The following is a 24,733-nucleotide window of genomic DNA, read 5'->3' as shown; positions in this document are numbered from 1 at the left end:
CTCTCAGAGGCCGAAACCATGTACCTGTAATAATAATAATAATAAATAAAAGCCAAAGAAGAATTCAAACCTGCAAAATGAAGCCTTTGCCGCTGCCAGTAAACCAAAGCGAGCGATGACTCCTGACCTTGATAAAAGGGACGCCGACATCTCTTCAGCTTTGCGTTGGCGATAGCGCGTTAGCTTAGCATCTAATTATTGTTTAATAAGCTCCCCCTGGCTTGTTTGTCAACAGCGTGTCTTTTCTAATCTGGCCAGCGCCTGCAGGGCGGCGATAGCATCTTAAGCCTCTTGTTCCAGCAGCCTCGCCTGGCCCGGCCGAGCCCGCCAGCCACTATACTGGCCACTCGCTCATTTACAAGCGGGAGATAAACGCGCCGCCGTCCTTTTTAATCTGCTTGCTGCAACGCAACGCAACAACAGCGCGGGCCGCGGCCTTTGAACGCACCCCGCGGCCTTTGGTTGAACGCAGCCCACCGGGATTTGAGCGTTGGCCTCCATCACCTGTCACTCACGTGTGGAATGATGAGCATCCACTTAACGCGCCGTGGGGCAAATGCGGCGCTCTGTTGACTTTTTATTCCAAAGCAAAGCGTCGCTAGCCTTGTTAGCTTAGCATCATAAGAAGGCATTACATTAGTATTTTTGGCTTTACTTACTCTTGATTATTATACAGAAAATACAAGCACATATCTTAACTTGGAGCAGACCAACGTTGACTTTTGATGGATTCAACGGGCAATCCGGATAGCTTTAAGGCCTCACGTTAGCAGCATGATGTTTTATTTTTGGGGGGGGGATTGAAGATTATTTTACAAAAAATAAAAGTTGACATCTTTCCTTGTCCATCGGCAGTCATTTAATAGCTTTATAGAAACGGACATGATAAAACGCAACAGAATAGTTGTAACACAGCAGGGTGGCTACGAAGGCAAGTTAGCATGGTTAGCTGAGAAAAGTTTTGAGAGATGCTAACACTAAAGCTTTCTCCTTTTTTTTTTTATTTATGAGGGGAAATGATGGATAACAGTATGAAAGCAACCGCTACTTATCGCTATATTTTGCTGTCAGTGTAGGAAAGCTATGAGGCATGGCGCTAGCTAGCATCATTAGTTAGCATAAGGACTTACGAGGCCTCATGTTAGTAGCATAATTGTAGCATTTTGGTTAATTTGCAGATACAGGATTACAAAAACATATCCTACCTTAGAGCAGACAAAAAAATGATTTATTTATTTATTTTGGAAAGATTTAATGGACTATTCAGAAGATAGGATTGGTTTTGGGCCTCAAATTAATAGCATAACATTAGCATTTTGATTATCACTAAAAAGTACTTTACTTACCTTAAAGCAGACTAAAACTGATTTTAGGCTGATTTGACAGACTATGCGGGCCACGGGCCTCACATTAGTAGCATGACGTTAGCATTTTGATTATAGATTATTTTAGCATTTAGCTAGTTGTTGATTTTGTAGTAAACATTTTCCCTCTCACAACCAAGCTAACCCAAACCGGCTGCGCCATTGGAGGAAGGCTCGACTACAGGAGCAAGGTGCTGGCCTTGTTAGCTTAGCATAAGGAGTAGTCTTCACGCTACTAGCATAATGTTAGCATTTGGTTATTTTAGTGATTTTAAGAGAACACAGTCGACCTAAGTTGATTTTTGACAGATTCAACAGACTATAAGCACCCACATTAGTAGCATAACGTAAGTAGTTTAGCTTTTTTTGCTTTAGCCTGGAACTGAAACCACCACAACAACAACAAATCTCTTCTCCCCAAGCTAAGACATTATAAACAAAATATACAGTAGAGGAAGGATGAGTTGCTTTTGGCATCTGGTGAAACATGTTGCGGTTTGTTATTCATTTTAAAAACAAATCGCATTGCTGTTTGTTCTCCTGTGTGGTCGCGGTGCAAAAGGGCGGGACAAGTGAATGATGTATCGCGCTCCCAGAGACAGATTGTCGTCGCGCCTGGCACAGATTAGTCACATGTGGCCTCTGAAGGAGGCTGCAAATTGCGGCCTCTCTTTAACACTGCCGATAAGGCGTTAAATGAAGGGAGGCGCCTTATCAGCACGCCCGCTACCCATAAATCACCTCCCGCCGCCCAGCCACTGCCGCTTTCTATCAGCGTCCTGGGGGCCCTCGCAGCAACCCGCCACCCGCCAACGCATCTCCCGACAATCGCCACAAAACGCCTTTGCCTCCTCATTCACACTCGGCCGCGTTATTAGCAACTCCGTTTGTGTGTGTGAGTGCGCTCGCTATCTCCATTTAATCCGCACTAAAAAACAAAAAGACACTTCACAGTCAATAAGAAGCACGAGTGGCCTTTAATGGCAGAATCCTCATGAAAAAAAAGAAAAAAAAAAGTAAGTGCCTTAATTGTTTCTAGTATGAACAAAAACGTCAAGAGGAATAGCAGTGCACGTAATAATTAATAATAACGACTCAATGTGTTTTGTGTGCTGGCTTGATAGCAAATTGACTCTTAAGGCTACATCCTTCCTACCTCTTTAGCAGATATAAAAAGTCTACACACCCCTCTTTTGTGATGTAAAAAAATAATGGAAAAACTAATCTTTTTTTGAGAGCAGAATAAAAAATGACAGATGATGTGGTTGCAAAAGTGTGCACACCCTCTCCTAACTTGGGATGTGGCCGTGTTCGGATCTGACCAATCACACTCAAACACACCTGCCGCCATTTTAAGTGCCTCTAATTTACCTTAAATACATTTTGGTTGTTCTAGGCGCCTTTTCATGACATTTAGGAACTAGGAACTTTTTTTTTATGCAAACACTGCTCATCAACTAAAGAACACCACACCTGCAGTAAAGAATAGTAGTGGCAGCATCATGCTTGGGGCGGTTCTTTTTCCAGCTTGAACTGGGGGGGCCTTACACAATTTATAAGGAATTATAAACAGCTGGAAATAGCAGTTGATGTTAGCCCAAAACCCTCAGGCTACTGTGAGAGAGAAAAAAAGTGTCAGGAAAAGCCTGCTAGAACAGGTGAACTTTATTTAAGGTTAATCAGTGGCACTTAAGTTGTGTGCAGACTCCCATTTTGATTTATCTAGCATTTAAACGGGGTGTGTAGACTTTTTCTATGCACCACACATGTTCTAAATCCTTCCAACGATCCTTATACACCCTCCTTCCATCTGTCCTGCGTCCTATCCTGTGTCCTTCTTCCATCCTCCCAACATCCTGAAAATATATTTCCTACGTCCCCCTTCCAACATCCTACCTTCGTCTGCCTTCCGTCCCTCCTATGGATGTTGGCGTGTTGCCCTTTCAACATTGCGTCCTTTTTTTCTTTGCTGCATGCTTCTTGTAATGCTCCTCCCATGTTAAAAACAAAAAAAAACTGGTTGAATAAAGCACACGAGCGGTGTGTAAAAGCACCTTTTAATAAGATTGAAGCTATGGAATGTATGAATTCACATTTTTAGTAATAAAAATTGAGAGTTGCCACAGTGGAAGCGCTGATCAATACTAATCACAAACGTAATTATTCATTGGGGCTGAGGTTCTTATTGATTTTTAAGGCAGTTGTTTGCATTACTCTCGTATCTCATCTTATTAATCTTCAAGTTTTTTTTTTTTTTTTTTTACTCCTCCGAGTAAAAGTGTAAAATGTATGAATGTCATGGCAAGGTCTCATCAATGCGCCGCACTTTGATGTGTTTCTCTTTTCGCACTCTTCCACTTCAATTTTAGACTCCAAACAGGATTTTTATGGAAGAAATTGGATGAATATCGACGATTTGTATTCGGAGGAACAATAGACACAATAATGGCGGCTGGACGGCACCGCGCTGCATTTTGGCATGCATTTATTTATTTATTTATTTATGCGCTACGGGTGTAATTAGTCCCACAAACACTCGCCACTCGATTGGTTCTTAAGTATTCATGAAAGCCAGTGAGCTGACAAATGGAATTTTCCCGGCGCGGCGGCATCTCGCATCTCGGCCGACTTATTTGTGCAGATAATCCCGCCTAAATATCCTGCCCCGCTTGAACGCGGAGGGCCCAGGTATCGGGAAACGAGGGCTTGTACATGCGTGTTAAATGCCTGGCTAATGTGACTGCATGCTCAATGCACAACACTGTCGTGTGTTTGGACAATTTCATGTTGCTTTGGACCATCCGAGGCATCCAAAGCACTCACCTGTATTTAAAATATTAATTCTGACATTTAATAATTGAAGGTATAGGGGGGGGGGGGGGGGGATAGTTTGTTTTTTTTGCTAGAGTTTCACTCGGGGCTGACATCATTTCTGTTGGCAGTGGATTTATTTTGCATGCATCATAACAGCTAAATGCCGCTTCACCATGTTTGCTTTGAACTCTGGGCTCCACTAATTGACCCAAGTAAGCAGACCTCAGAGCCCTACTGGGTTTATATTCAATTAGCATTTTTTTTAAATGCATTTAAGACCCAAATCATTCAGTTATAGAATCCATGTGGTTGTTTCTCAAAAGTCATGGCATTGCATTTTTGAGTTCTGTTGGGGTTCAATTTATAAAAACAAAAAGATGATATGATGGTATGATTGGTTGAACCTTTTTTTTTTTGTCAATAAAAATGAATAATACAAAAATCCACCAAAATCCCGTTATGTCACCTGCACCACAAATTAGACCCGGTAAAGTATAGTCTATTATGTCACTAAATTGGGGGGGACGTGTAATAAAAAAAACACTCGGTCTGCCGGAACGCCAATCAAGGCGTAGTGCAGTCTGCCGAATTCCCAGATATGGTAAAAGACGCGCCCTGGCATGAAAATGAAAATGCGGCTGTTTTGACGCCGATCAGCAGTGCTGGCCGAATGGGATGGTTTCTTTAACCAATCAAATTTCAGATTTTCCCCAGAGTGTTAGCTAACGTGACTAAACTCTGAAAACAGGTGAGCCGTGACGTTTTGCAATGCGAGCCCGAAGGCACTTTGACCTCAATTTGTGTTTTGCTGTAATAACAAAATGGCAGCGCTAATTCAATAGTGGTCAGTGATTGAGTTCCCAGAAAAATATTCTTTTTTTTGGGGGGGTGGGGGGGGGGTAAGTGAATGATACTATAGCAGTGCAGGTGAATTTGTGAATAGTGAACCAGCAATGCACGGGGGGATTACCGTTTACATGCAAGACTCCCACCGCGGCCTTGGCTTCCCTTCCGGCGTGTTCATTCATCACCACCACCAAAACCGAGGTAGGTCACAGGCAGGGCGGGGGTCAGGTGGTGAGGAGAGGGGTGGAGAATGGGGGGGGCGATAAAGGCAGTCCAACTCCAGCCGACCCGGATTTGTCGTCGCTTGCCTGTTGACTTCACGCTCCGCCGGGAACACATCCTACCGGTGTGGCTTGAATCGACCCCCCCCCCCCCCCACCCTCCCAATACTAACAACACCCACCCACTTTCTCCCCCGTGGGCTGACAGACAGACAGACAGACGGCTGCTATCGGCGGCGAGCATCTCCAGCTCTGGGCCTCTATCGCCCGGGTGCGAGGGCCCCCGCAAATTTGGCCTCGCCGCTGATAAGGCGCAATATCAGTGACAGCACATATTTTATGTATGAAAGGTTGCAGCGCGCCGGAGCGCCGCGTTTGTCTAAATGGACGATCGCTATCGCGCACTTTAGGCCATTTGTCTCCATTTACATCATGCGGCTTATTTGCACACTGGTTGGCTTTTAAACGAGCTCCTGACCCGTCAAATCATTTTTAGAAGCATTAGAGCAAGAAATTTAAACACAAGAAAGAATAAAAGCAAGTGAGGATCGTACGAGGGAAAAATATAATGCAAATAATAATTACATAAAAATTACACATCAGAAAAAAGAAGCAGCAATGTTCGATACCAGTACAAGTACTCAACTACCGATACCAAGCACCGATACCACAAGTACTTTTGATACATAAAATTGCCTCCCGCCAAAAAAACAATGACAGGTCATTTTAAAGAAATACCAACATATAACATTTATCCTTAAAATTGCATGAAAATAAAGAAACTTTTCTATTCTTCTCATTTCAAATATCTACTTCCTGGTTGTAAAATGGCCACAAGGTGGCAGCTGATCCTCGTATCGGCCATCGTCACAAGTACTGATAACTTGAAATAAGGCCCGGTTTCCGTCCAATGCCGATACCTGGTGTCGAGACTTGCCCATCCCTAAGAATAATAATAATAATAATAATTAATAATTAATAAGAACGTGAGTAAGAAACAAGGAAGCATAAGATAAAGAATAAGAAAAAAATAAAAGAACGTACAGGAGTCTGACAGAATACTCGCGTCAGTGTGAGAGTAAGAAAGACTATAAGACAAAAAGCAACAACAATCAAGTTTAAGATTGAGATTAAATGCCAGAAAAAAATGGCAGCAAAATTAATTTAAGAAAGAATTTGGGAAAAATAAGCATCAGAAAGAGTAAGTATACAAAAAAAAGAAGAGCAAGAGTAGAAATCATGTGCTTGACGCTATTATGTCATCCGAATGGGTCATTTTAATTATGGTGTGTGTGTGTTTGTTTGTGTGTGTGTTTGTGTGTGTGCGTGCGTGTTTGTCCATCCAGCGCAGATTATTTCCCGGGGATTTCTCCCGTCACTTTTCCTCGGCCGCCCGACTGTTGTTGGCATCAGATAGCGGCTGATTTCCATTTTCGCGCCGCAGCGGTTATGCTTGTCAGCTTGCGGGCCGCCATTTTTTATTATTTTTTTTAGATTCGTGTGTGTGTGTGTGTTATGATGGAAATAAGATCTTAAATATGCCACCCGTTTGGCTGACATAATAGTTTGCTTTCTATATGTGTGTGTGTCGGTGTGTGCGTTTGCATTTTTTTTTTTTTTAACGTCTTCTTTCTGCACAGACAGAAGTTTCAGTAAAATGTGTTCCTAAACAGCAAAAATGCCATTATGAACATTTTAACTATCCCATATAAAAGGTCGAACCCAGCATGTGCAGGAGAGAGGATTGGAAGGGGGGTGGGGGGTGCGGGGGGGGGGGGGGGGTGCTGTTCATTAACATAACAAGCTGGCGTGTTTTTGCAGATACATTTGTTGAGGACAGACAAGGGGCAGCGAGTCGGGTGGGTAGTAGGGTGCACAGCCGGGGGGTTGTTGGGGGGGTGGGGGCTTTTTTTGCTTGATTTCAATAACAAGAGGCCGACACGCGGCCTATCTGCTGCGTTGCTGAATGAAACACTTGGCTTCCGATGGAGCGATAAGACGCCGCAGATGCTGCTGGGAGGGGGCGGGGCGGGGGTGGGGTGGGGTGGGGGGGTGGTTAAAACGCAACAAGGAGCGCTGCCAAGCCACCACTCATACACAATGACCGGAACTTTTTTAAATGTTTGCCCTTATATGGACATGCTGACACATGACATCAGCATTGTGATTGGGGGGGGCACAAATGGCTCTAAAAAAGCCAATCACAGTTTAAGCATATCATTGAAATCGCCATACCTGAGCATAATAATCATAATAAGTTCTGATTCTGAGCATATCAAGAGCAAGAAAGAACGTGAATAATCGTGAAGATATTAAGGATAAGCAAAGAATGTGAACAATTTAGGGTAAGAAACAAGAACAAGAATGCTTAATAAAAATGAAAATAAGCATAAGAAAGAGTAAGAGTAATAAAGAATAAGGAAGAGTAAGCACACAAACGGGAATCAATATGAAGAGTAACATCTAGAGGTTGAACAAGAAAACAAAAATAAGAGGATGTGGAATAAGTTTAATATTACCAACGAATAGAAGTAACACAGAGTAAAAAGTGAAAGTACAAAAAGATAACGAGTAACAAAAGAGTAAGAATAAGAAATATTAACAGGAAGTATAACATAGGCTAGATAAAGTCTAAGAGTAAACAAGAAACAATAAATTCAAAACCAGAATAAAATGTGTGAGACAAATAGAAACGAGAGAAAAATTAGGACAAAGAGTAAGAAGAATAGTATAAAGAGGAAAGAATAGAGGGAATAATTAAGAGGAAGAATCAAAATGACTCATAAAATACAATACAAGGAATAAGAATAAAGAAAGAATATATTCAGAATCATAAGAGTGACAGAAAGACTTACAGGAAGACGAAGAAATAAGAGTAAGAAAATGCGAATAAAAAGGAGTGAGATTAAAATAAGAATAGGAATAAGAGTGAGAAAGAGGAAGACTGATTGGGGATAAAAATAGAACGAAGGGTGAGAAAGATTAAGAGAAAGAAGAATAAGAGTAAATCCGTCCGACAGAATTCCCCTCTGTGATTAATTAGAATTAATACGTATCGTTTTAATGGATGGCTCAAAGCGTTACGGAGCAGAATAATGGCGGACTCTCAACACGAGAAAAAAAAAATCGGAATTTGGCATCTTTTTGTCTGTCAGCATACACACAAACAAACACAGACATGATGTTCCCTTCAATGACTTCTGTGTTTATTGTGGGGACACTGATCCATCCCTGGGGAACACCATGTCAAGTGTGTGTGTGTGTGTGTGTGTGTGTGTGTGTGTGTGTGTGTTTTCCCAGGTAATCCTCGCACGTCAGAGGGGGGAAAAAAAAAAAAACCCACCCGCGCTTCTTCCTGAGATTTGGCTGGAGATGTCCTAAATCTCAGCTTGATTTGCGATGTTAAGCGAGGCTTAGCTTAGCTCGCCGGCTTGGCGGCGTCCGAGCCCGACGGATGCGGGAGGAGAGAGCCTGTTGAGAGTTAGCAGCGTACTTGTAAATATGTGCTAACACTTTGGCGGGTAATCCTCCCGCACAAAGACTCGCCGGAGATTACGCCGCGCTCGCCTGACAGCGGGAGAATCCTCCGGCACAATCAAATTCCTACGGCTGCCGAGATTTGGAGAGGGGCCCCGCACGCGTGCACGCTCAGTCGGGCGGCGCGGGACCGAACCGCCGGGGCCCCCGATGCTCGCCGGGCTAGCAAATACGCCGTGAAGCGTGTTATGTGCTATATGTCCGCATTATTTAAAAACATTTTTGACACCCTCTGAGGTCAAGAGAAGAAGCAAAACAACTCAGTCTCCCGGTGAAAATATCTCATGCAGTGTGAGCAACAACAGGTGGCGCCAAAACATCTCGAAAAGACAGTCTGTAAATAGGTATTCGCTAAAGCTACACAATGGTGATAATGTGTGATTCCACTCCGAGCCTGCAGGTGGCAGTGATGTTCATTACAAACAGTGAAATAGCTGATGTGAAACCAAAATCTGAAGCAGAACCAGAACTATAAAATGAGAACATAGTAAAAAGAACTTGAAGTAGAGGAAGAACCAGAAGAAGTGGAACCAGAACAACCCAAAAAAAGAATCAGAACGAGACAAACCACAACAGGAAGTTCCAGAATAATCACAAAAAAAGGTTCAACCAGTCAAATAAAACAAGACACAAGAACTACAACCCATCATAAAAAAGAAGAAAGGTAGAACCAGACCAAGGTCCAAAAGAACAAACAGGTCAACTGTTAGAAGACGAACCAGAACAAGAATGACAACAACCAAAACATGAATCAGAAGAAGAACTGCACTAACCAGAACAAGAAGGATGCAAGCCAATCCAAAAATAATTAAAAGAATCACAAGAAGAACCAGGTCAACCAGAAGACATACAGCCATGACAAGAACCAGAACAAGAAGCAGGAGAACCAGAACAAGACCTAACAGATCAAGACCAGAGGAAGTAGAAGTAGAAAATTCAGAAGAAATAGAAAAAAATGAATCAGACTAAGGGACGTTCAAAATCTGAGAAAAGAACAAACTGAGCCAAAAGAAGTACAACCAGAACGTGAACCAGAGAAACTTGAACAAGAATAACCTAAACCGGTTCTAAAGGAAGTAGAACCAGAAGAAAAACTAAAAGACGTATCAGAACAATAACTAGTCAAAAAAACTGGAGGAAGACTGAAGACCCAGTTTGAGAAGTACTGCAGAACTAGAAAAACTGGAACAAGGCAAAACTGAAGCTGAACAAGGATCAGAAAAACTGGACCCAAAAGAGCTACAACAGCAATCAGAATAAGAACCTGAAGAATTTGCGCAGTGTTTTCGCAATGATATCAATTTTTTCTCAAATTGAAATCTGCCTTAACAAACAAACAAAACAGGCATTTCGAAGGCCTCCAGTCCTGTAGATGGCGATAATGAGCATCATGTTGCGCGTAGAAAAATAGGATTTATAATAGACCCCAATGGAAAGCACTTGTCAAAGATGGTTTACCACCCTCACCCCCCCCCCCCCCCGAGGCAATCGCTTCCCGTGCCCCCCGCCTCACCCTGGCCCGTGCGGCCGTGTTTGTAGTTCTCCATGGCGTTGAGTATTCAGAAGCCGCCTCATCGGCGAGTGAACGTCGATAATTGCGAGGCGTCAGTGGGAGAATGGCGGCTTATGTTCCCGGCACTTTAACTGATATTTAATATTTGCCCGCTTTTCTCTCGCTCTTCTTCTCGCCTTTTGTCCGCGTGGAAGAAAAAAAAACACACTTCAAAAAGAATTCCAATAAAGCGGAAATTAAAAGGAGGCGTCGATTGGGCCCGGGAAAAAAAGAGAGAGGCCCTCTAATCCCGCTATCTCTTAATAATTCAAAGTGGCTTTTATTTTGAGAATAAAAAGCGGGAATTAATCTGTCGCTTGTGAAGCCGTCCTCTCTTCTCGCCGGTTAAATAAATCCCCGCTCGTACATCGGAGGCCTTGCGCTGGCTGCTCTCCAAGCTGGCTGTCAATTCCCACTCCCGTCTTTTTTTCTTTTTTTTCACCCCTCCCTTTTCTCCTCTTTTATTCCCCTTTCTCCCGCCCCAGGGAGGGAGGGAGGGCCGCCGGAGAGTCGCTATCGCCGCAACCTGACGGCTAAGAGCACTTAGCTAAAAGGCGGCGGCGCCGTGAAACTTTGGCCACATATTAGCGCGCGCCGCATACGTGACAAAAGGCATTGTGGGGAAGCGCGGGCCCTTTATAGTCGTCCTTTAATGTTGGCGGGAGCAGGCGGGGACCTTTTTTTCACCTGCGCCGCCGAGTCAAGAGGGAAGAAAGTGTGCTTTTTACGGCTTTCTTGCTGACGACGAACAAACCGACGACAAACGAAGGGCAAACTAACAACAAATGAATCTCAAAGACAACAAACTAACGAAACATCACCAAACTAAAACAAAGAATGAAGAAACTAAGCATGAACTCCTAAACTCGTCATAATCAAACCACAAAAATGGACAAATGAAGTAAATAGCAAACAAGCTAACTACGAAATGACCTTGAACTCTTCCAAAGTGGAAGTAGACCCCCCCCCCCCCCACAAAATGTGTCCTCTAAGAGGGTTCGAGGCCTCCAGCAGCAGGTCCATCATGTCAGCAGATCCCAGATCAGCCTCCCTGCCCACCTCCCAGTGTGGCGGAAGATTTATGGCCCTAGCCGGAAGACAACATGGTCCTGAACTAACCACGACAAAGACAGCGATGCGATGAAGGACAAATAAAGAAAGGAAGCGCAAACAAGACACAAATAATCCACAAAGGACAAACGAAGGATGAACAAACCGGCTCACCATGAACAAAATAATCGTGAAGATACTGTAGAGCAAACAAACAAACTAAAAAAAAATATGAAGGACAGACCACAGAACTAACTCGCCGTGAACCAACTAATGAACAAGCGTGGGAAGAACAAACCAAGAACAAAATTACCGATGGAACAAATTCAACATGAGCAAATTAAGCACGAACAAATTAACTAATGGCGGAGGAATTAAATAAAAATTAGCAAGAAATAAACAGACCAAGCACACACAAAAAATCAGGAATGTACTAAATAACCTTGGACAAACTCATGATAGTGATGACAAACACGCTAAACTCCAATTAACAAACCAACCACAAATGAAAAGCTACAGACAAGCAAAACTAAGTACTAAATTAACCACATACAGTAGAAAGGAAACTAACCACGAACTGACTAACAAGCAACGAACAACACAAAAATGACAAACAAGCTAACACAAAAGAAAGACTGACTGAAGTGACTAGCCACAAAGGACAGATGAACAAACTAACAAATGACAAACCAAGTCATAACCTAACCACAAAAATAATACGGCTCAAACAAAAAAACTAACCATTTATGAACAGACAAATGGCGAACGGAATCACAAACCAAATATGAAAGACAAGCTAGCTAACTAACAAATCACAAATGAACAATGAAAGACTAATCTGATGACCCAACTAGCAAACTAACGGCAAACTTGGCCAACGACTTGACCATGACTCGCTAGCTAGCTAGCTAACTATGAACACATTGCGAATGAAGCAGTTCACCACAAATCAACAACTGAACAAACTAACCATAGACAAACAAAAAATAAAGCATCAGCCAATTAGCAACTGACCAGAAACTAGCTATCGTCAATGTCTTTGAAAAAGTGATCTCAAAGTCCTCAAAAAGAGTTTGAGGGTCCCCCCCCCCCCCCCCCCCCCCCCATCCAAGATCCCGGATCAGCCTTCCGGCCCGCCTCCCTGCGCGCCCTAAGATTTATGGCCTCTTCTCCTGGGAGGCGGCCGCTTTAGCCCAAAGACAAACAACACTTTCCTCCCGCCGCCCACTATCGGTGTCTTGTAAAGGTTGAGCCTTGAACCCGTGCACCCCACACGTGGTGTTGTCCCCCCCCCCCCCACCCCATCGCTTTGTGTTGATGTTGCGAGGCTGCGGGAAATGAGATTGACACGTCTGGTCTGCGGGGCCAAGTCTTTAAAAAAAAATATATATATATATATATATTATTTTTTTTTTATGGGGGGGGGGGCGGGGAGAATCTCTATTTTATGTTATCAAATGATGAAAAAAAAAATATCAAGAGGGAATAGAGGAGGCCCCGAAGGGAGAGTGTTAAAGGAAGGTGGCGACTTGAGTTCCCCCCCCGAAGGCAACAAAAAGTCATTTTCCACTGAGGTGTGTGTGTGTTTATTTATACACTTCCTCCGCTCTGTTTCTTCATACATACAGTTTGGAGGGCTATCATTATAGCAGGCGTGGGGGTCTGGTGGAGGAGGGGGGGGGGGGGGGTAAAAACCATTTGCATTAGCATCAGTGTCTGACTCCAGGCGCTCAGCAATGATACTCTCCATTCAGAGAGCCATTATCACCGCGGACCCCCTCGGTCCACATTGGAGAAAAGGGAGGGGGGAGGTGGGGGGTGGGGGGACTCTGTCGTACGCGCACAATTACAGGACGGGCCTGTATCGTGGCCCAACATCTCATGCAATGCTGGCACAGGACGGGACATTCCCTTCAGGGTTTTTTTTTTTTGGGGGGGGGGAGAGTGGGGGTCCCGGCATGTAATTGTCCTGGTGAACGCTCAATAGCACCTTAAAGCGAGCAGGCAATCTACAAAGCGGAAGGAAGACGCCCCAGGCTACGGGGACCCTAATAGGAACTTCTCTCTCTCTCTCTCTCTCTCTCTCTCGCTCTCTCTCTCTCGCTCTCTCTCTCTCCGGCACAGATAAAAAAAATGGGGAAAGTTCCTTTTATTTATGGCGAGCGGCTGTTTGGGACTGAGGCTATCAAAGCGCACCGCCGCTATTTATCCCGGCAAAAAGGATTGGTCCGACACAGGGCTGAGGGCGCAAAGGAAGAGAGGAGGCTAAGAGGGAAAAAAGGAGGGTGGAAATTGGCAGAAACATAAGGTCAAACTCTTTATCTTTTTTTATTCATTCCCTTGTGGCTCCTTCTCCTTCTTGCGAGTGTCCTCTCGTCACTCACCTGGAACTCGTCTGCAAGTGCTTCTCATGTCAACAAAGATGGCCGACGTGAGGAGTCAGTCACTGGTGCGAGAGAGTGGAACCTCCAAAGTGTAACATAAAATCTTGGTTGGGAATTTTAACTCGTGCCTATCCTACCTTTGTTAAGTCATGTGTTCCTGGTCCTCATGTTCTGGTTTGCATCATCATTTAGAGGTCTACATGATCACTTCCTGGTCTACATGATCACTACCTGGTCTTCATCCTCACTTCCTGTTCTATGCCATCCCTATTAAAGTTGGCAACATGTCTTCCTTGTTTCCAGCAAAATTTCCTGGTCAATCTCTTCCTGATCATTCAGTGCTGGATCAAGTCATGACATCCTGGTCATTACGTCCTAGTCGACGTTGTAACTTCTTGATGTAGGTCGACACTTCCTGGTTTAGGTTATGATCATTTACTGATCTAGGTCCTCACTTCATAGTCTGTTGTCTCTTTCTGGTCATCAGTTCCTGATTTGGTTATCACTTCCTAGTCTACTTCATTCACTTCCTGGTCTTCATCCTCACTTCCTGTTCTATGCCATCCCTCTCAAGTTGACAACATGACTTCCTTGTTTACAGCAACATTTCCTGGTCCATGTCCTCACTTGCTGATTTACAGAATGTCATCACTACCCGGTGATCACTTCCTGGTCTACGTCATCATTTTCGGTTTCATCACTCCCAGGTCTCCATTTCGTGGTCTACGTCATCTGTTATCAAATCCTGATAATCAGTTTGTGCTCTTTGTTTTCTGGTCTAAGACAGTGCCAAGTCTACTTTGTCCCGGATCGAGGTCATCACTTCTTGCTCAACACTTGCCTAGTCTACATCATCTCTTCCTGATCATTCACTTCTGGATCAAGTCATCACATCCTGTTTATCATTATTATTATTATTACTGGCAGCATACGTTGTCTCTTTCTGGGCATCGGTTCCTCGTCTACATTTTCTCTTTCTGGTCATCACTTCCTGGTTAACGTTATGACCGGATCCACAGTAGGACCTCACTTCCTAGTCTGTTGTCTCTTCCTGGTCATCACATCCTAATTTGGTCATCACTCCCTAGTCTACATGAATCACTTCCTGGTCATTGTTTCCGGATCTACGTAATCACATGCTGGTCATCGGTTCTTAGTCACTTTCTAGTCATCATCTTTAAATCTGCATTTTACCTCCCTGGTTCTCACTTCCAAGTCAACATCAGTTTTTTGTCATCACTTTCTGGTCATCGTTTTTTTTTCTAGATCATCACCTCCTGGTGATTGCTTCTGGTCTACGACATCACTTTTTTGGTCTCTATCAGGAATGAAAGACGGTTCTTGAAGGTCTCTTTGAAGCTCAGCACGGTTTAGAAGGTGACGGCGGGTCGGATGATGATTGATCCATTACCATCTATTTCCGTGCCATAAATCCAAGTGGGAATGCCGACATCAAAGCCAGTCTGCTCCCTTAGAGGAATTCCACTCATACTTGGACATGCAAATGAGCCGGGTCTCTTCCACTCAGCCCCCAATACCTGATTGAGGCGTTCATGGCCATTGCCAGCGTGGGAATTACACAGCGAGGGATGCCGTCCAATTGGACCCGCGTCTCCCTGAGCAATTTGCCTTGGCGTCGCTCTCTGGCGTCGGCCATCGTGGCGGCGCCTCCTTCTTATCCGGCAGGATTCCTGGCTGGACCAGCCGGCAACATGGCGGCTGGGCTCAGAGGGAAAAGAAGGGATTTGGGTTCGAGGGGAAGAATGGCGGAGAGATGAGTGTGTCGGTGTTTGCACTTGTTGTTACTTGTTCTCTTCCTGTTCCTGATCCTATTGCGGCGAGACAATGAACGCTCGCAGCCAAAACAAGTTTGCACCTCCCAGACACAAAAGAACAAGTACATACATATGATAATCTACCGCTATGACAACTATGCTAATTAATTTGTGTGTGCGTTTGTCTCCTTTGCTCGCCTTCCAAAAACAATCAACAAAAATGAGGTTTAAATGTTTAAGACAAGCTTGTAGTTTCAGCCAATCAGAGAAAAGACAATAAAAACAGTCATAAGTAAATTAAATTGGTCAAATAAAAACACATTAGTACAAATATCACAGCATTGGCTACACTTAAACGAGCCGTGGCCATTTGCCGTATTCCAACAGGTATTAATTTAGCAATTATGAAAGTAACAGTGTTGAGTCGTGGCGTTTGTTTTTCTACGATGAATAAAGTTGTCGTTAGCAATGTGTTTTTACTGGGCATGATCAGGTGATGAAATGGAACTTTAAGCCAAAATCAAACGTATTGAGGCTAGTGTTGATCGGGATTAGCCTCAAATTGTTAGCTTTCAGCTAACGTGGGACTCGTCTGCTAGCTTAACGCCCATGAGCGAGCAGTACGTCGCTGAGTAGAAAGTATTTCTGTTCTGTTTTACATTGCGCGCGTGACAAGCTAGCATTCGTGATTTCTTCATAATAATAATAATAAAAAAAAAAAAAGCAAAACTGACGGCATCTCTGACATCATCACTTTCAAAGCTAGTCTACTTCCTGGTTTATGTCGTCACTTTTTGAGGTCCTTAAAGCTAGTTTGAATTCTATTGACAATCGACCGTCATAAGCCCGGGAAGACGTATTTTTGCTTTTCCTTTGTGAAATCACACGATGCGATCATATTTTATGTTTCTATAATACACTAGTATGTAGAATCTCTTTGGTGGGTCGGACGTGCTGCCCCGGGACCACTCCCAATTGTAATCCTATTCCCGTGTTTATCAAAAGGAAGGCAGCGAGCGGGCGAGCGAGAGAAAGAGAGGGAGAGAGAAGGCATTGAGCTGACAGCTTGATTGTGATGCTCCTGTCTGATAACTTGGCTAACCTTATCCATCTATTTCACCTCAACCTTGCAGCCACGTCCCCCCAAGACCCCTTTTTCCCACCTGCACCCACCGCCCTCACACACACACACGCACAAAAATAATCAGCGCACACCTCTGACCCCTTTATCGAGTGTCGGTGTTAATCCTCATCTCGGCGCTCAATGCGGAGCACAATCACACACACACTCGCAGGACCCGCAGGACTCGCAGTTAGCGCCGCGCTTAAATAGCCCACGGTGAGGAAGTCCGTGTGATAAAGGTGCCACAAAGGGTCAGTAGACGCCTGCCTCGGAGCACGGGTGGGTGGGTGCGGGGGGGTGTTGAGGGGGCGGGATGGGGAGAGGGATCGACTCTGAGGGATGAGGGCGGGTCGCATGGCCTTGAGACGGGACAAAAAGACGGAGGGCCGAGGACAGGCTGGGAGTGACACGGCGCCGGATAAAGGACGTGAATTGCAGGCAGGCCAGAGGTGAGGCTAACGCGCTAGCTCGTTGTGCGTGTTGGAAGGATTACAAAATGTAAAAAAATGACTGCCACTGATCACGTTGAGTTTGACGTAGATTAAGTTAAGACTGCAAATGATGTTTTTTTTTTCTTATTCGTTCCCAGCCATTTTCACTGAAGCAACCCCCTTCGCTCCCGGCTGTTTTACTGGGTTTTGACTGATTTTGCAAGGCCCACAGAATATTGTGTTCTATTGCTATACAAATATGGAACCTGCCAAAAGAAAGATCAGAGTCTCTTCTTTCATCAAGAAAAGTATATTTGCATCCGTTTCCGTTTTGCAGCAGTTAGCATTAAAATATAGCTTTATAAGTTTCATCATTATTCACAAACCTGTTGAAAACACTGGCAAAAATAGCTTGTTGCAACATGTCCCTACTCCCAATAAAATACTCCCACTAGTATTTTTAAAATGGTTGGTTAAATGTTACTGTTCCCAGTACCACATAATCCCACCAAAAATAGTCCTAGATTGACATGTCGGCTGACCCATGTCTCCAAAGTGCCCTCGTGCTCGCATTGCTGACATCACCTGTTTTTTTGGGTTCGGTCATGTGACGTCGGCAATGCGAGCCCGAGGGCATGTTGGCGACAATTTCATTTGGCAGCAGAGGGTGGTAAAGGCATCCTTAGATTAATCATCTTAATTCTTATTCAGATTTTGTGGCCTTGAGTTCCTCTTTAAGAGGACTGCAAATCAAAGCGCGGCGAAAGAATTCATGCTAACGTAACAAAATCCTTTTACAGAACCATATGGAGATCAATGATTGACATGTTGACCGATCGACAGCTGGATGAAGTCAGAGTCACATGACAGAAACCCAAGTAAAAGTGCAGGAGAAAAAAAAGAAGAAGCCGACGCCCTGATGATTTTAAAACGGTGGCGTGGAAACAGAAGAAAACTGAATCCGGTCCGGCGTCCCGTCGTCAAGTCTTCCTAGCGACGGTGTTTGTTTGGAGGACGTTTTCGTTGACACACGAGTCAGTCATCCCGCTTTTCCCACACGTCAGCGCTTGTTTCGCTGCGGGAACCTTTTGCGGCAAGTATCTCCACGCCGTCTCTCCGGGCTGCGGTGTCAGCCGTCATTTATCTCTGACACTGAGGCTGTCTGGAGTGTGTGTGTGTGTGTGTTTACATGTCTGGCGTGTGTGTGTTTACGAAATCCCAAGGACGAGCCTCCCACCGCGAAGACGGATGTTTTCCCAACATTGAGGACACGTGCGCGCCCTTTGATGGATGGTCTGAATGTCCGTGGCGGGATGTTAACATAAAAGCCGCATTTCAATATGTGACTTATCAACACTTTGCAGTTCATCAACAGGGAGAACTTGATTGATTTGCTCCTTTATCAGCATGGAGTAATTAGACGTTAACAGCAAAACATTTGCAGGCCGGCGTGTGATTGATGGAGCGCTTGAGCGGACCTCTCTTCCAGGTCCAGGTCCAGAAAGTAAAAAACCCTGCCACAGTTTGGCTTTAGGCCCTGATGCTAGCTAGTTAGCTAGCTAACTATCTCCCTGGCAGGTAAACGAGCACCATGGGAGGTAGCTAGCTAGCTCGCAAACTATCTCCCTAGCAGGTAAACGAGCACCTAGCTAGCTAGCACCTGGCGCTAAAGGCAAACTGTGGCAGGGTTTTTACTTTCCAGACCTGGATTTGCCACCTCTGTTCGAAATACAGTAAAAACACTCCTTCCTGTTAGCTTAGCGGCTAGGGTAATATAAGTCGGAAGTGTCTGGAAGAAGGAGAACGGTCAAACAGTGACGATGGACAGGGATATTATTATTCGATTGTGTGACCCAGTCTTCATACCGCCATTGGTCGGTCCACCTGCCAATCATCCCAAGCAGCAATAGAATAGAAGCCATTGAAAACGTCTCGCTAACAATGGCAGACGTTCCAGTGGGATCCATTGAGGTGGTCTCGAGTACAAGACGCACATTCATGAATATTTGATGACGCTCCGCCGTGGTTGTCTTTTGACAGCGGCGTCCACAAAGACCAATCAAGCGAGTTCAAGTGGATGTGGCGCACTTCCAAGGCGGCGTCCGTCTTTTGTGGCGATGAACAATGCCGGCTGCCAGCTCGGGGGGGGTTCCTGCGACGCCCCACAATGTTTCTGACGCTTCCCCATCCCCTCCAGGGCCGCAGCCCCCGTCAGTCACGGGGGGTCCCTATGCGGGATCCCGGGGTCAAGGGTCACGCCAGTCAGACAAGACACAAAGTGTTGAGTGATTGTGAGGGAAAATGTTAAAAGCTGTGTCATGTCGCTTTTATCTCAAAGAGAAAAGGAGGAAAATGGAAATCCGGGCAGAGTGCTGCTTGTCAACAGAAAAGGAGGAACCGTTTTGTTGAGGATCCGAATAAACGTAAAAACCAAGAACTAGGAAAATTCGTAGAGGATGGACAAGCAAACACAGAAACGAGACCCCAACAGTAAATTTGAAAAACTGGTGCAGTCTCCTTGTATTAGGTCATCCTGCCTAAACCAGGAGTGCCTCGTTGTTGGCCATGAGTGCACACAAGAAATGTTCAACGTGGCAATTTTGTGTGGGAAGGCCTTCTCACTGGCATGGCCACTTTAGAGTGCCTTGTTGTTGTGACTTAGAAAAGTCCCGACGAAGTGGGAAACATTCCAGCCCCCGCAGACTTTTGTAGAGCTGTCAAAATTCATCGATGAATCGACAAGTAATCGATTATCCAAAAGTTGACAACTATTTCAATAATGGAGTTGGAGCCATTTTTTTATGTAATATGGTCCAAATGATCTGATTTATCAACAGTAATTTTTCACTGATATCTGTAGTCCTTGGCAGTTGACAGTTAACACCCCCGAATCAAAAATGGTACAGTCCGAGACAGTCCTCCAGCAATAAACGACCACGTAGGTCGTTTTGAAAGGTGTATGGTCAACTGAACCATAAGTGGAGTTATTGGGACTCGAACCCGGTCTTGACTGAGCTAACTGGCGACACTAAGATCATTACTTGTCCTGTTAGCTCAGTAAGATTGACATTTGTCGTCCGACCAGACGACTGGGGTTCGAGTCCTATAAAATATGGCCGATAGAGGTCGCTAAACTCCGATAACACTTGGTCCAATTTTGGTGCATGGGAAAACCACCAATATGGTGGTTTTATGTTGGAGGACTTGCCGTACAGTCCGCTTGTCATCTTGCCGGAAACCGGTGGCGCTCATGGGAATAAAAGCAGAGGAGGAGGGGAAGGAGTAGAAAAAAAAAGACAAGTTTGAGGAGAAAGAGGCCGCAGAGGGAGCGGGAGAAAATATTTACTCAGGGAATTAGTTCAGGATCATTGTGTGTGTGTGCATGCCGGGTTCGATTTCAAGGCCCGAGTGGCTCAAGTGGGGCTCCCTCCGGGGCAGGCCTAATTATCACAGGGCGAGGGCCATTAAAATGCTTAACTAACCTCGTTTCTCCAGAAAGGCGCACAGATTAGCGGCAGCCTGCAGCAAAGTGCGGGGAATAACCCCGCTTGCCTAATACCCTCTTTGATTCACACTCGCCCGCCCGCTCTCTCTCTCTCTCTCTCTCTCTCTCTCTCTCTCCAGGCGGTCGACTGGCCTGGCCGTGGAAGCTGCTGGGAACAAACGGCAGTTTTTTCGGAAGCCGCTTCCGGAAGCATCAGATTGTCAGTAAATCACAGAGAAAATCCAGAAAGACTCTGGACTGGTCGCCAGTCAATCTCCTGCTACATGTGGACAACTGCTTGTAAAGTGGAGCAACATGCTTTTGATTGGTCACTGTCGATGTGTTCTACCTTGGGTGATGGAAGGTCATCTTCCCCCACTGACGCAAGACGGATGATCGGGCGCTGATGAAAAGGACTTGTTTGTTCATTCACACACACACCAAGATGGATGAATGGCAGAAGATAAATGTCTTCTTGCTCCTTCCTCCGGCGACCGATTGTTTCGCGCTGCCGTGCTAACGGGAAGTCGTGGGGGACTTTAAGGTACCAATATCGTTTATTGCTGTCAATCAATAGATTCACAGTCAGCTGCTGCGACCAGTCCAGCCCATTGCTTGTCTCTATGCGCCATGGCGACCAGTCCATTGTTTGTCTGTAAGTGCCTGGCAAGTGGCAACCAATCAGTCGATGGCTAGGCTATATTTTCCACAGGACTGACTGTCAACAAGTCCAGTGTTTGTCTATCCGTGCTATGTGAGTAACTGGCGACCAATCAATTGTCTGTCTGTATAAACCCTGCGATTGAATGACGGGTTCATTTTTTTGGTCATTCAATTCCCTCCAAAAGAGCCCTGCGATTGACTGGCGACCAGTCCATTTGTTTTTCGTAATGGGCCTTGTGGCTACTCGATGAGCAATTGTTTGTCTCAATTTACTACCGACCTATCCCTTGGTTGAATTGCGACCAGTTCATTATTTGACTAAATCTAAATCTAAATCTAAAAAAAAAAAAAAAAAAAAAGAACGAAAAAAAGAAATAAAAACAAAAAATATATTTTGCGTATATAAAATTACCTAAAAAACAAAACAACAAAGCATTTTTGACTAAATAAAAATAAACCGGCTCTAAAAGCGAAGTGAATCTACCAAAATTGTCGATGTGTGCCATGGGACTCTCTAGCGACCAGTCCCATGTTTATTTCCAAGTGCCATGAGATTAACTGGCAACCAGTCCAACTTTTTTATTTATTAATTTTTTTTACTTGTGGCAAGGGAATGACTGTCAACTAAGTCCATTGTCTTCCTATTCATACCATGGGCTTGTCCGGGGACCGGTCCCATGTAGATTTGAAACGAGCCCTCAAGGCCCCCAAAGTGTTCCGTGTGTGTCAAAGCGGGGTGCGGCGGCATCAATAAATTCCCGGCAAGGAGAACTTGCCAGCGGTCGCGTGGCATTCAAGGCCTGAAATGTGGAACTAACGTGCGTGAAACAACCAACATTTGTTCTTGCTTTGGCTGCGGCGTCCACGGGGAACGCCAGCGCGGCCTTCCTCCACCTCCGTCGGCTCGTTTTTTTGTTCTGGGGCTCCTCTGATGCTCCGATAGTGAGCCACGCCTCCAGGTGGCGACTTCTCCAATTGTGTCAAAACAACACCAACAGGGAGAGAAAAAAAAAACAAAATTTAAAAAAAAAACGATGGCTGCCAGAAATCCTCCGGCGGCTCCGGAGACGTCCGCGCGGAAACAAAGATGTCATAAGCTAGCTTAGCCGCTATCGCGCCTTTGCACTACATCTCCCCCGACACCTCCTTCACAACGCCCTCCATTTATTTATTCACTTATTTATTTATTAAGCATTTTTTAAGCCAAAAAAAAAAAAAAAAGACTAAAAGGATTATTTGGGAAGACAATTAGCTGCGGACACTAATTCATGCAGATTGCGGATTTTAGCCGAGTTGTGAGGCGTACAAATTGACAGAAGGGCACAAGAGGACGCAATCACACAACAGCAATAGAAGCACACCCAAAAAACAACAACATGGAAATACCCATTTCCAATCATATTCATATTTTATTATGAATAGGTTAAACTCCATTCCACCTCAAATACACACATATATATAAAAAAATACATCTATTCTAGAAGAGAAGTAAAGAAAGACAACTGACATAATGTGGTTGCAAAAGTGTACACACCCCAACGACTGGGGCTGTAGCTGTGCTCAGAACTAACCAATCACATTCACGCTCATGTCAAAGGGGAGTCAGCACACACCTGCAAACTTTGGGAGACTCTGATTAACCCCAAATAAAATTTTGCCGAACATGAACTGTGCATAAAAATAATTTTCATTTACTTTAATGAATGATATGCAATATCAAAAAAAAGTAAATTAAAAAAAAACAATAAATTGTTTTTAATAATAATGTCATATTGTTTTTAATCATGTCAAAATTTACTATTATTACATTCGTTGAAAATATGTAACTGAATTTAATCACTAAATTATGTATTTTTTGTTAATTAAATTTGTGTAAATATATTTAAAAAAAATGATAAATTTTCTATCGAATAAAAGTACAAAAAAGTAAATAATAATTTAAAAAAATATGATTAAATTCACCCATGGGTTGTGCATTTTAAAATTATTCAAAAATATAGCATAAGTGAATAAATACATAGTTTTTATTTGAAAAAGAAAAAGAAATACTAGTCTGTAAATGTATTTATATTCCTATTCTAAATTCAATTATGTATGTGTTGTATAATCTTAAACATTTATGATGCATTCAATGAGTTGATATCCACAACGATTCAGAGGGATCGATGCACACGGTTGTCGTATTTATTAATAAAATACAATGACATCCACCAAACATATCCACGGAGCTCAGAATGTGGAGTCTGCCTGCGCTTTGATCAAATCCAAAATGGTTACACCACCTGCGCCACAACTTAGACCTTCTTTTACTTGGTCTAAAGTCTAGTCTACTTTGCGTCACCAAATTGTGTCTATGAAAATCAAGCCCCAAGGATTCCCTCTTATTTGACCGGCGACCAGTCCAATTAACTCATACAGTATGTTCACTGCAATTTGCCGGCGACCAGTCTGTTGAACTAATAGCGAGTGTATTGTAGTTTTGCCAATCAGAAAAACTGCAAAATTCCCATCCAGCCGATCCCTCGCCTGCTTAGTATTCTCGCCGGAGAAACAGCTTGAACCGTCGACCCATCATCTCGCCGACAGACGAGATGAGATAACTTGTTTTTTTGCGCTCTCCTCAACAGGCGCTATTAAGTGGCCGTCTATTATCCGTCCGCTCGGCATCCCATTCCAATCCGCCCCGGCGGGTCACAAAGTGTCGGCGCCGCTCGTCCCGCCCGTCTCCGCCGCCCAATCACTTTGCCGCTCACAATGGCTGAATGGCCGCCGCCCGCTTTGTCATTTAAAGTGCATAAAAGGGGGCAGAAATTGATTTTGATTGTCCATCTTCATATCTAATAAAGCTCGGAGGAGCTCCCTTTCTTCATTGTCTGAATGGTCGCTGAATGATTTTCAATGGGTGGCTGTGTGTGCGCTTCATGCAGAGTGGCTCTTCGGGGGAGGGAGACCAAATATATTCGATTATTATTCCTCGTTTTTTCCACTTTGAGGAGGTCCTGTCATCATCCTGAAAGCTACTCGGAACATTTAGACCCTCAAATGTCATGAACGAAGGCAGCAAAATATTAGGAAGAGTTCTCATGACATGACATCATCATGACAACAAATTTCATAATATAATGTTTCAATTAAATGGTTACAAATACAGCGGAAGCCTCGGAGTTTGAACGTCTCGGAACTCGTACAATTCGGACTTCAACCCAAAAAAAATCGCACGAGGACCACCCTGAGCTGTTCAACAACGCGCCTGATGTTAAACAACACACGCAAGGACCGCTTAGTAGTCTAACAATATGCCCAATGTAAAATACACAAACTCTGCACTGAACTAAATGATAACAAAGCATTTATCATCCGCTGATGCCATCAAACCACAACAGTTAAGGTATTTTTATTGTTTAAATACTGTACTGTACTGTAAATGTAAAAAACATAAATAGAAATTAAAATAGGAATTTTCTGTGTTTGGCGCTTGGGAACAGATTA

At 44.1% G+C, this 24,733-nt stretch overlaps 1 protein-coding gene across 2 annotated transcripts in view; it reads right to left on the bottom strand.

Moving 5' to 3' along the window:
* sox14 (SRY-box transcription factor 14) overlaps window positions 1-24,733 on the bottom strand; it is a 131,099-nt gene that overhangs the window by 44,707 nt on the left and 61,659 nt on the right. The gene's annotated exons all lie outside the window — the stretch shown is intronic.

The sequence above is a fragment of the Vanacampus margaritifer genome, chromosome 13, assembly GCF_051991255.1.
Source record: "Vanacampus margaritifer isolate UIUO_Vmar chromosome 13, RoL_Vmar_1.0, whole genome shotgun sequence".
In the NCBI taxonomy this organism is placed as follows: Eukaryota; Metazoa; Chordata; class Actinopteri; order Syngnathiformes; family Syngnathidae; genus Vanacampus; species Vanacampus margaritifer.
Note: the sequence above shows the minus strand (reverse complement) of the source record. Positions and strands in the feature narration are given on the sequence as shown.